The sequence below is a fragment of the Pseudophryne corroboree genome, chromosome 2, assembly GCF_028390025.1.
Source record: "Pseudophryne corroboree isolate aPseCor3 chromosome 2, aPseCor3.hap2, whole genome shotgun sequence".
In the NCBI taxonomy this organism is placed as follows: Eukaryota; Metazoa; Chordata; class Amphibia; order Anura; family Myobatrachidae; genus Pseudophryne; species Pseudophryne corroboree.
In genome coordinates this window covers 564,836,216-564,849,006 of record NC_086445.1, presented here as the reverse complement: position 1 = coordinate 564,849,006, position 12,791 = coordinate 564,836,216, and the positions used below count along the sequence as shown (strand labels likewise).

Sequence of the window (12,791 nt, the reverse complement as noted above, 5' to 3'; positions counted from 1 at the left end):
GTGGTCATTTATGGTGCAAGAGCATTTGTGTGGCATCTACCCTTTAAGAGCAACAAGTTGGTCACTACCTCAGGGGAGGACCTGATCTCCAACTCAGGGACAGCCCAATGCTAGGAAAATTAAGGGGAGGTGATACTGTCCAAATAGTTTAATTAAATACGTTTGGGATCCCCCTCAAAAAAATCTGTTTTACTGCAAATATTAATTTAAAATTTGTTGTACAATTATCTATGAACTCTGATTGACAGTTTTCCATTTACATGTGAGGTATATTATTAACTGGTAAAGATTTGTGAATTTTAGATTGAGTTTGTAGCTTCCAGAAAGCTACTGTACATAAGTCTGAGGCAGAGGTTCCCAGACTTGGTTTTCAAGGCACCCTAACAGTCCATGTTTTAAGGATATGAAGACTTGAACCCCGGTGACTTAATTAGTACCTCAGTCAATATGTTTTAACCATCTGTGCTCAACAGAGGACTGGACTGTTAGGGTGCCTTGAGGACCAGCTTTGGGTACCACTGGCCTGAGGCATATACGGTAAACCATCAAATACCTGCATGTTGATTGGTGAAAAGTTAATAATATTTGGTCATGTAATAGTGTCTGGTTTGTTATACACTTAATAAAACTTTGCTATATATGATGTTTCTGGAAGATTTTCAGTCTTTTCCCTCAGGACTGAAACGCCCCAATTGTTGAAGGTCCTTTGGTTGCGAAGTCTTAGTGGGAGTTGGTGTATTTATTATCAGAATATAGGAGGGAAATCTTTCTTGTTAGCATCTATGTGGCCCAGGAGAAAGATAAGATGTGGTTCACTGCCCTAGGTAATGAGACAGTTGTCACAAACTATGCATGGTGTGACAATGTAGGGGGAGGTGTTGTTCCACCACTCAGGCTGCAGCACATGGCTGATGTTACATGGTGTGTTTGATTGCAGCTAAGGGGAATATGCTTTCTGGGTCACCCTTCCTCATTTTAACTATTCCAAATTTTCTAACTAATTCAGCCAAAACATGTCATTGTGTCATTTTTTTGTATAAGATGTTATACTCCAGGTTAAGCTGTTATTGCCAAGAGGAAAACATTAACCAATAGATTCAGTATAGTTCAAATATATTGGTATATGTTCAACTTTTCTTTTAAGTTACTAATCAACGAAAAATTGAAAAAAATTCCAGCAAAATTAAACCTTTTGTCAGTATAGTTTGAGAAATAATCTGCAGTCCCAACATACTCTGTTAGACTGCTAGAATATGCTGGGATTTATAGTTCCACAGATCTGGTGCAGCACATATGTATTATTTTATTAGAGATTCAATTCTATAATTACAAATTGTAAACTCCTACTTGAACTTAAACTAGTGTTATGCTAGCAAACAAGCCACTTTCTTTTTCCTAATGGTGGAAGTGTGCATGAAAAGCTCCCATAAATAAGCACCACAGAGATATTTTTAACATTAATAGCTTTGCTCTCCACAGGTAGCACTTGGGTCGCATTGTAACGAAAGTACTATTCAACTAGAAATGGCCTTTTTGTGACGGTCTTTGCCCGGGTTATGCTAATGTGCTGGGAGTACAAAAATTAATTTCAAAGCAGGGATTTTAAATAAGTTATTAGAATAGGTCTTAACTCGGCACAATGGGGCACAGCAGTTCCTGGGTGAAATCAGTATTCATTGGTTTCCTGCATACAATTACACAATGTATTTGATTTTTGTTACGTGTGGGTTAAAACTGCAAAATGCCCAGGATTGGAAATTTGTTTGCCTATAAAATAAATAGGAAATTGAAAAATGTGGGAGCTTAAAGTGCTGCACTTGCTCTTAATTTCTGACATCCTAAACCAATACAGATGTTTTCTTGCAACAAATGTTTTGCCTATTTTAAAGGACATCCACCCTCGCCATCTTATTTTATGCACATATACAGTAGGGGACTGTTTCTTGCTTGAATGGATCTCTTTGCATGAGTGCAAATACTGAGTTTTAGCATAAAGTGCATGTGCTGAAGCAAATTTGAGAAATGTATGCATATTGCTGTCCTATTCTAAGTCAGATGGATATTTACCAGATCTAACACAGGGGTGGTGCAAGTGCCGATTATAATGATGACTGTTGTGGTTGCGGAGAGAAAATAGTTGGAGGAGCGGCTTTCCTCTTGAGGCAGCATTTATCCTTGCTTTAACCCTACAGAAACTCACATAAGCATAAGGTAGTAAAGCAGACTTTGACGGCATCATGCAAAACAGCCACTTTGTGTTCGACTCAACCCCTGAAAGGAGCCAAGTTCCAGTTATCAATGAGAACCGAAAATAATAGGGGTACTCACCAGTCTCCTTAGCAGGTCAACGTTTCAGCTCAGCCATGACTTTTGATGATACCTCCCAGATCACCAGCAACATGAGATGGAAAATACAAATCCACAAAGAACTACCCAGTACTGCTAGATAGTGATTTAGGGGTCTATTTACTAAACTTCAGATGGTAATAAAGTGGACAGAGATAAAGTACCAACCACCCAGCTCCTAACTGCCATTTTGCAAACCCACTCTGTGACATGTCAGTTAGGGGCTACGTTACCTCCATCCAAGGCTTGGTAAACAGACCCCTAATCTGTTGATGCATTACAGTGATCATACAGACATTTTCTAAAATAGACATACAGTACCAACATCAGATCACACTAATTCGATATTGTAGCTATACATAGTACTTTAGTATCAAATCTAAGGTCACTTCTTATACTGTAGCTCATGCAAGACTATCAAAAGGAAGTGCAAGTCCCAGAGGGTATCCTACCATAGACAGAGAATAACTTGCCACAGGTCCTGTACAAACTGACAGATTAATATGAAACTCCAGCAAGATACCAACAAGATACCACCCCAAAGTAGAAGTGAGAGTCCAGATACATCTTAGGCCTGTAATGTTATATTTGCCTGCTGCTTTTTCACATCTATGCCATAATTCATTGTCCCTGTTGCTGTTATTACTATTGCTTGCTTTACATTGCTATATGCTGATTAGAGTATCTGGAAGATACTCCATATCTTTGATTAGTGGACACTGCATGTACGAGAAACATGCCTATCAATACCTTTTACCACACAAAGAGATATTTGGCCCAGTTTGAGACAGAATTTCACCCTGACCTGTGATGACAGGTTTACAGCTTGCCCTTCACTACAGTCAATCATAGGCAACAAGAAACAGCATGTCGTCAATCCTTTGGAGGGGAGTCCATGAAGTGGTACAGAACTTCTGTGGGTGGATGGGAAGTTGCAAATTTAAAGAGCACATGATGACGCATCACCCCTATTATGTCTCTGCTCCTTCTCTGTATGTGGCTCCTAAATTGGTGATTTTCCTGATGTACTGGAAGGCCAGTCTGACACTAGTTACATTTATTGCATAAAGGAATACTCTGTCTCAATACATATATTGATATGTGGAACATTATATTCTTACTATGTGTTGACTAGAACATACTGACTATTGCTACAGGACCTTTCTTTACACTAGAATACTGTATACAGGGACTAAATTCCTAATTATTGTTTTTAACATCTATGTAGTGTACTGTTAACAAAATAGCCTTATTCGGTTTGTGATATTAATATCACTGTCTTGCCTACTTTGAGATTGGAGCGTATTTATGGCTCATTTGTGTTATTCCCCTTCATCTAATTTATGACACCTGTGTCTACCGTGTTCTAAAGAAAATCTGTAGGTGATTAAACAATGAAAACTCTTAATTATTTGAGATATAGAGATTTTTGTAGTGACATAATACCGCTATACGGACTTATTCTCATTTTCCATGAACTAAATACAATACCATGCTTAAAGGCTTAACTACAGTCTTTAGTATTGTCTTTGTACTACATTGTTGCGTTATTCTTGAATTACATGGATATTGCTATTCTTTGTTGGGTGTAATGTGTTTGCACTGTGCAAGTGTTATTATTTGCAAAGTTATATAGGCACACACCAGTAGATGACTTAAGCTATGAACTGGCCAGTTACTTAACCAGTGGTGTTTGTTTTAAGCATAACGTGGTGCAGGGGGTGTGGCTGCTATGGGGCCCAAGTTGCTTCCAAGTCCCGCTGTTCCCCCTGCATCCAGACATGGGATTCATCCAGGGGCCACTTCTCCCTCCTTAACCCCCTCCCATGTTGGGAACAGCCACTGTAGCCGATAGCACCCTCCTCCCCTCCAATCTGCAGCTATGCAGAGGATGTAGAGGGGGGTGCAGGGACCCTTCTTGTACAACTCCAAGTCCCAACTGCCGGTGCCGCAAATTGCAGGTAATTAGGGGGGAAGGGCCTAATTCTATTTTTCCTATATTTCCTGCTTGTTCCCCTCTCTCTCCCTGATACTCTCTCTTGCTCCATCTCTCTTGCTCCATCTCATCTCTTTCTCTCTCTGGGCTTTTGCAGGGCGGTTATGTGGCGTTGGCGGGACAAAACGAACGGGGATGGACCAGAATGTTTTTGAGGTGGCTGCGTGACATCACACGCAGCCACTCTGATTAAAAAAATGGCAGCCTACCACTTGATAGCGCAGCCAGGCTGAGCTGCTAGGAGTCAACATTACTTCCAATGCGTCTGCAATCTAATTGTGGATGCATCGGAAGGTGGCCTCACACATGCTGGGCGGCCCCCAGCATGTGATGAGGTGGACGCAGATCTGGCTGCGTAGGCAGCGATTTGTGTCCATCTCTGAATGAGCTCCACTGTCTCTCTCCCTGACACTATCACTCTCTCTCCCTCTCTGACACTGTCTCTTTCTCCCTACCTCTCACTCTCTTTCCCTCCCTGACATCCTTTCTCTCACGTTCGCTCTCTTCCTCTCTTTCTCTCTCTGATGCTCCCACTCTCTTTTGCTCCCCTCTCTTTCTCTCTCCCTCCCTGACACTCTCGCTTGCTCCCCTCACACTCTCTCTCTCTCTCTCCTGCTCCCATAAGGGGCATTGTAGTGACAATGGCGGGGGGAAGTGGGGGAGCTTTCAAGATTTTGCTATGGGGCCCCCAAAGTTCTAGTCACGCCCCTGATAACAGGTACAGCAGTACTCACTGTTGTATACACACTGGTAAAGGATGGAGCTCATAGCGTAGCAGGTTCATACAGCTTAACAGCCCATAAGTGTATACTGCAAATGGGTAGCAGTGCAGGTAGATCTACAGTATGCATGGAGACTAGTGTCTCCAGCATTACCATGTTACAGTCTTACATAGTGACTATGGGCCTATCTGATCGCTGCTGTGCGTTTTTGCACAGCGGGCGATCAGATCAGAATTGCACGTGCGTATGCACCGCAATGTGCAGGCACGTCAGATGGGTACAACCGGTCAGTGACTGGTTGATGCAAATATTCCATTCGCACGGGCATTTGCAAGGAGATTGACAGGAAGAAGTGAGTGTCCAGAAAAACGCAAGCAGGCTCTGGCGTTTTCAGGGAGGGTGTATGACATCAGCTCCAGCCCCGATCAGCAGGATTCTATTGCACAGGATAAGTAAGTCCTGAGCTGCGCAGAGACCGCACAAACTGTTTTTTGTGCAGCTCTGCAACACAAGCGATCGAACACTTGCACAGCGATTTAACCCTCTCCCTGTAGACAGCGACATTCTGGTCGCAGGGCAGCAAAAAACGCAGCCCAGCGACCAGATCTGCATTACCCCCTATGATCACAATATAGTCTGTGCACATGCTTGGTAGTGATAGTGTTGGAGGACATACCTTCCTGGGTCTTAGTGCCGAGCATGTATATACAGTGAGGAGAAGTGCAAAAGGGGACTGCATTCTAACATTCTCCTATTGTATTGTGCATTATATGTCAATCATGTACCTACCAGCATTAACATGTCTTACTACATAGTTCATTATATTGCTCAATTAACATTGTTATTCTTGTAGTAATTCAAGCATTACCTTCCACTTTTTGCCTCGTGGTTACATTATAGTTCACCTTTTGTATCACCTTTGCATATAGACTATCACATTTAAAATACACTACCCATCACTTGCCATGTGGATGAGTTTGACATCCTGGCGGTCAGGATACTGGTGCTTATGTGACCAAAGCTGGAATCCCAACATCATTCAGGGGACAGGCACCAGAAAACCAATAACTGACATCCCGCAGGTAAGTATTAGCGTTATGGTTAGGGCACCGGAGGGGGGGAGGGTTATGCACTAGTGAGTGTTAGGGTTAGGATCTAGGGGTAGTGGTTAGCCCTAGTGCCTAGTTCCCCCGGAGAGTTAGCCCTAGCTGCCACCTCTGGAGGGTTAGGGTTAGGGTAAGGGAGGCATGAGGGCTAAAATACTTATCCCATCCAATGTCGGGATCTTCAGTTTCAGGATGCTGCTGTCAGTCATGTGACTGCCGGCATCCTGATTACTGGTATTTCATACCGAAACCCTTCCCATGTCGCAAACTAAAAAGTTGCCAGAAATTTGTCCTAATGTGGCTTATCCCCTTTACTTTTAAGTGTGTGTTTCTACAGATGGTTTAGGAAGTCAGGTGTTGTTGTTTCAAGTCTACACCTGGTGGACATGTAAGGACCCATGACCTGAAGAGAGAGATCGAGGGTTTGGTTCTTCCTTCCAGGGCCTCACTTCAAACTCTCTTTGGTAGAAATATGATATATATTATTTATTTATTATTATATTATTTATTACTACTATTATTGTATTCAATAGCACCACTGCAGACACAATATCTATTATTAATGCACATTTAAAAATACTGCAATTTAAATGTTTGTTGAGTTATCACAGTAGAGCAAAGGTTGCATCTGCCAATTTATACCTTTATCTAACTTTGCCCATAAATTCCACTGAAAATATTTAACAAAACTCCCTTTGGATGGGCTGTAAATATCCTCCTGTTTGCTCTTTTAAAAAACATTTGGCTCAAGAGAACATGAAAGTATCAAGTTTGCCATTTTGTCATTCAAGTGCCAGGATGTCAATACATTTGCACAATGTATCTGCAGACTGATTGATGTATCCATTATCCATGTACTGTATCTCATGCTAGATCCTTAAAAGTGGATGCATTTGTGCTCTAAACATATGTATAAAAATACGAATGTTAAAAAAACCAAAACGTATTTACATGCATACAGCATGTTTACTTAGATGCTTGATGGGCACAACTGAAAAACAGAAGCATTTTCACCATGTGTAGAACAGGCATTCAGGTGTGTATTCTCCTCCCCCCTCTCCCATAGTGACATAATAGAAATACTGTAATGCATAGAGATGTGACTTGACAGTGTCAGTAGTAAATGCTAATGGTGCATTACCCTATTTCTCCACAATTTCAATGGGAAATGTAATTAAATACAGACACAAATAGAAAATACAAATCCACAAATATTCTGTTTTCCCTTTTAAAAATTAAATAAGCAACTATTTTCTTGTAGTAATGCAAATGGAAAACTCAATTAAGTAATAGGCTGCTGCATCTTGGTGTAGTATAGTGATACTGGTTCACACGTGCGTATGGAGATACCTAATGGGTTTCACAGGGAACTGAACACATGCAGAAGGACCCATAGGACCCCTTTTTGCAACATGGATCTCATTCACATAGCAAGGAGTGGAGGTCCAGGAACTGCCATCGTCTAAAGATGGTGTCTATCTATTCCCACAGTCATATTCTGAAAATGTTGTATTTTCAGAGCTTAATGAATTTACTGAATGTTCCCATACCATTGTATGGAGCCGGCATACTGCATCGGCTCTGATAGGTAAGTAATAGATTTTTGTAATATCTCCTGCACTGCCTTTGTAATGAATTACCCCATTACTTAATTTCTACAAAAGTAGGTGCAATGTTATTGTTCACTTACTTTTGTAGAAATGAGGGGATAATGAATATGCCTCTCTGCTTCTGAAAATTGTTCTAGCATCTTAAACTTCATTGAGTTTCAGAGAATGGTGCTGAATGCAAACTTTGAATATAATATGTACTGTAACAGCTCAGAAGCTATTTTGTTAAACTATATTATCAGCCCCTAGAGGACACTATTGCTTTATGAGTTTATTTAATATGTAAGACTCAGTTTCATATGCAAATATATATCATTACACCAGTTTGCTGTATGGAAGAAAATATTTAACCTCATCTAGCCCCCATTTGCATGGCTTGATAGCTCAAATCTTCATCAAGGAAATAAATGTATATTTGCCTACAAATTACAATAGTATTGTGATTTACATGAAAATCACAGTACATTTCATTTCTCTTTAATCATAATATGACACTCAATGTTTAAAATAGAATCAAATATTATACATTCTTAACAAGCAATACATTCTTATATGAAGCTTCATAGTTAAATGATGCAATTTCATCACACAGAGTGTCTGTGTAGCTTGTTACTGTATGTAATGTATAGATATCCTAACCGCAGGAAAATGTACAGTAAAAATGTAATCTCTAACACCCTAAGTACAAGCATATGGTACCTGAGGATGTCCATTGTTAGGACACCCCACAATTGATGTATACTGCCAGTTCTGTAATGGCTTCTGTTCAAGCAGAGCCATACCGCGGAACCATAGTGCCTGGAGCAAGTGCATGCTATCCCCCACCCCACCCCACCACCACCACCACCACCACCAGAGGGGACGTGGGCAGACTATGGAAATAGATTTTCAAGTGTTTGATTGAGAGAGTGTCTAGACAGTCCATGGAGGACATATAAGTGGACACAAGGAGGTACATGGAAGCCTGCACTGAGTATTACCTCGTGATGTTAAGATTTGTTTGGCTCTTTAGGGCAAAAATGCTTAAAATCAGATTTTGTACATGTCACTTTTGATCGGTAGCCTGCTGAAGCCATTTACTTCAACAGAAGAGGAGTGAAGAGGGCAGAAATAGAAGGTGTGGGTGGTGTCAGAAGAGCAAGAGAAAAACTGATCTGTGAGGGGCACAGGGGACATTGGGGCAGATGTATTAACATGGAGAAGGCATAAGGAAGTGATAAACCAGTGATATGTGCAAGGTGATAAAGGCACCAGCCAATCAGCTCCAATATGTAACTTAACAGTTAGGATCTGATTGGCTGGTGCCTTTATCACCTTGCACATATCACTGGTTTATCACTTCCTTATGCCTTCTCCAGGTTAATACATCTGCCCCAAAGTGAGTGGTAAGAGATAATGATACAAGAAGGTGGAGGGAAAGCTATAAGAGCGGTAAAAGCAGACAGATACACGAACGGATAGAAATAAAAGACATGTATAATAAAGAGGAGACACAGGTGCACACAATGAAATCGGCAAACTGAAAGTCATATAAAGTACTGTAAACATACTGTACACCTAAAATAGTGATAAAAAGCTAGTACTGTACACAAACATGATAAATCTTCCTGCTGCTGCAGGGATCAGTACGAGATCCCGGTGGTCAGAAGACCAACGCCGGGAGCCCGATAAGCGGGATCCCAGCGGTGAGCACAGTGTCCCCCTAGTAGGCTCGCTGTGTTCGCCACGCTTTGGGGACGGTGGTGACCTTCGGTCACCACAGGTTTCTATTCCCCTCCAGGTGGTGGTGTGGACCACCACCCAAGAGGGATAACCAGCCAGCCGTCAGGACTCCGACCGCCAGTTTTTCAGCAGGTGTTGGGATTCCAGCTTTGGTATCCTGACCGTTGGGATCCCGAAAGGCGGTCAATTGACTGCCTCCCCTGCTGCAATATGAAGAACTTTATTAGAGAAAAACACAATATCCCCCAAAAAAAAGAATTCTGCCCATGTGCCCTCTAGTATGACAGCAATGGAAGGAACAGCTGCAGAGGTGCTGAGGAAAGTGTAAAAGAGTAACGTTGAAGGGGAGAGGTGGCATCTGCATGTATATAGGAAGGCCTATGCCCCCTGTGTTACTAATCTGCAGTCACATATTTCCTAATGGAGCCTGTCCCAGAGTGCTTATATGGTATCCCAGTCCCAGCAGGGACCCCTGCAAGATTGCCCTGGAGACCTCAGAGATTCCCTCAGACTATTCAAGATCCTGATAACACAGGGTTAATGGAACAATAGGGGCACTAGGACCCAGGGAAGGCAGACTCAGCTCTGTAAAGCAGGAAGAGAAGAATCCCGCTGTGTTGATAACCCCTGCCCTGAGTGAAGAGAGTGTGCTGTGCATGGCGGGAAGGAGCAGCAGCTGCAGTATGGAGAGCACGCAGAAGAGCCAGTGTGTGGACACACGTGGCGCGGACCAGGAGTAATGCGGCAGCGGTGTTCCCGGAGAGGGACAAGTGGTCAGAACTGAGTGTGGCAATGCATAGTGCCAACACTAGCGTGACCCGGGATTGGAGACAGCCAGGCAGTGATCTCTTCCACAGAGGCCTACTACGCACAGGCAGCTGCTGTGCGGGCACGTCTAGACGAGACTACAGTGACCAAGGAATACTGTGTGAGCCAGGGACCGTGACATCTGGGGAAGGTACTGGGTACCCTCACAACCACCGCAGGTTTGAGCTAGGGCTATTACAAAGACAAGTGACTCCCCTTCTCTCCTTCCATACCTCACATTAACACTGTGTTACCTGCCCAAAGGCAGATTCTGCTACCCAGCAACGGTGAATGGGACAGTGACTGTGGGTGTAAACCCTAGTTACAGAAATAGAGACTTAAATCCCTGTGCACAGGTCGGGTTTTGTTTACCACACACTTGCAAGTGTTAGTAATAAAAGGTATACCGTCGCTAGCCGAAAATAGTGATTGGGACATACTAATATTAATCGCACTGTTGTGATATGTTAAATAAGCTATAGATAAAGTAACTCACTTACTGTTGATGAAACCACTGTACTAAACGTGTTGTGTTTGTTACAAGTGCAGAACCATTATTGAAGTGACCTGTTTATTAACCAGATGTCTGACAGCATAGAGAAATTCAGGGGTTCTCACCCCAGTGACGTAGTACACAGGCAGATTGTAACATTTGTGGAATAATAAAAGACCTTGATTGCATAGCCCTAATGTTACTTGCTCCTTGAGTCCCCAGCAGGTGTCTCTGAACTGCCAAATAACAAGAACTGGGGTATTCCCTGCACCAATAAGGTAATTACATCTACACTCGGGTCGTGTGCACCACACTTACTCCACAGGCTCCACCCATGCAACACCCCTGTGGCCAAGCACTGATGGTCTGCAGCAGTTTAGCTGCAAACATGGTTGTTATAACAAGGCACTATTAGGATCAAAAATCAGTCAGTGTTTGTATTAGAAAGTGAGAGAAGCTTTTACAGCACCTCTCCAGTCTGTTAGTAGCCATGAATGAGAAGCTGACATAGGGGGTTATTCAGAGTTGATTGCAGCAGCAAATTTGTTAGCAGTTGGGCAAAACCATGTGCACTGCAGGTGGGGCAGATATAACATTTGCAGAGAGAGTAAGATTTGAGTGGGTTATTTTGTTTCTGTGCAGGGTAAATACTGGCTGCTTTATTTTTAAACTGCAATTTAGATTTCATTTTGAACACACCCCACCCAAATCTAACTCTCTCTGCATATGTTATATCTGCCCCACCTGCAGTGCACATGGGCCCTCATTCCGAGTTGTTCGCTCGCTAGCTGCTTTTAGCAGCAGTGCAAACGCTAAGCCGCCACCCTCTGGGAGTGTATCTTAGCTTAGCAGAAGTGCGAACGAAAGGATCGCAGCACTGCTACAAAAAAAGATTGTGCAGTTTCAGAGTAGCTCCAGACCTACTCCTACCTTGCGATCACTTCAGACTATTTAGTTCCTGTTTTGACGTCATGTTAGGGTCTCCTGCCCTGTGCTGCCACGTCGTCATGGCAACCGGGAGACAAGTGCTAGCGGAGTAACCTGAGCGCAGCTGATACTCCGGTTCGGGTCTTTTGCTGTGCAGTGGTTACAGGCTCTGTGCACGGCAGGGGATCAGGTGCTGGTTTTTGTGCTCACAGTCTGTGAGGTCTGAGTGGGGCGTGGACAGCACCTGCTTTATAAGGCCTCTTCTCAGGTTAAGCAGATGCTGCTGAATCTTTGTTGGTTAGTCAGTTCCTGAAAGTTAGCCAGTACTGTGTAGCTTTGTATTTGTTGTTGCTTACTGCAAATAGGCCTGGGGATTTGGTACTACACTCTGCCAATCCAGACCTAGCAATAAGACTGGAGTCAGTCGTTTAACCTGCTGGGGTTCTTTTGCTACTCTGTGAACTTAGCAGGTTTGCGGCTGTATTCTCAGACTGCCTGCCTAAATCCTGTCTCACTGTGCAAGGTGTTCAGGTATTCAGTTTAGTGGCAGTAAGCTGAACCTGTGCACTGCAAGTGAGGATTAGGTTTGTGGAGACTCTCCTTGTGTCTATCATTCCATCTCTGACCAAGGAATTTACTGCCACACCCGTTGGTAACCCTTTAGGGTTTTGCTGTTGCCCTTAGCAACAGCATTTCAGGTTCTCTACGTATTAAAACACAACATCTTGCTTTTTTCATCTGAGCATTCCTAATAATAGGGAGACACCCAGTTTCTTAGCCTCTGGGCTTCTCTGTTCACTTTGTGTTTATTTTGTTACCCTATCACCTTCTGTGTACGTAATGTCATATTCCCCAGTCTGTCTGTGAGTTCATTTGTTTTGCATCCCTATCCGTTCAGACACCAGTACATTCCTGCAGGCACTGGTGTGCATAACAGTTCAGACACCAGTACATTCCTGCAGGCACTGGTGTGCATAACAGTTCAGACACCAGTACATTCCTGCAGGCACTGGTGTGCATAACACGTCACAAACACGCCCTGCGTTCGGCCAGCCACACCTA

At 43.0% G+C, this 12,791-nt stretch overlaps 1 protein-coding gene across 1 annotated transcript in view; it reads right to left on the bottom strand.

The window, feature by feature from the left end:
- The window catches only part of GRIK3 (glutamate ionotropic receptor kainate type subunit 3), a 982,272-nt gene that overhangs the window by 444,305 nt on the left and 525,176 nt on the right, over window positions 1-12,791 (bottom strand). The gene's annotated exons all lie outside the window — the stretch shown is intronic.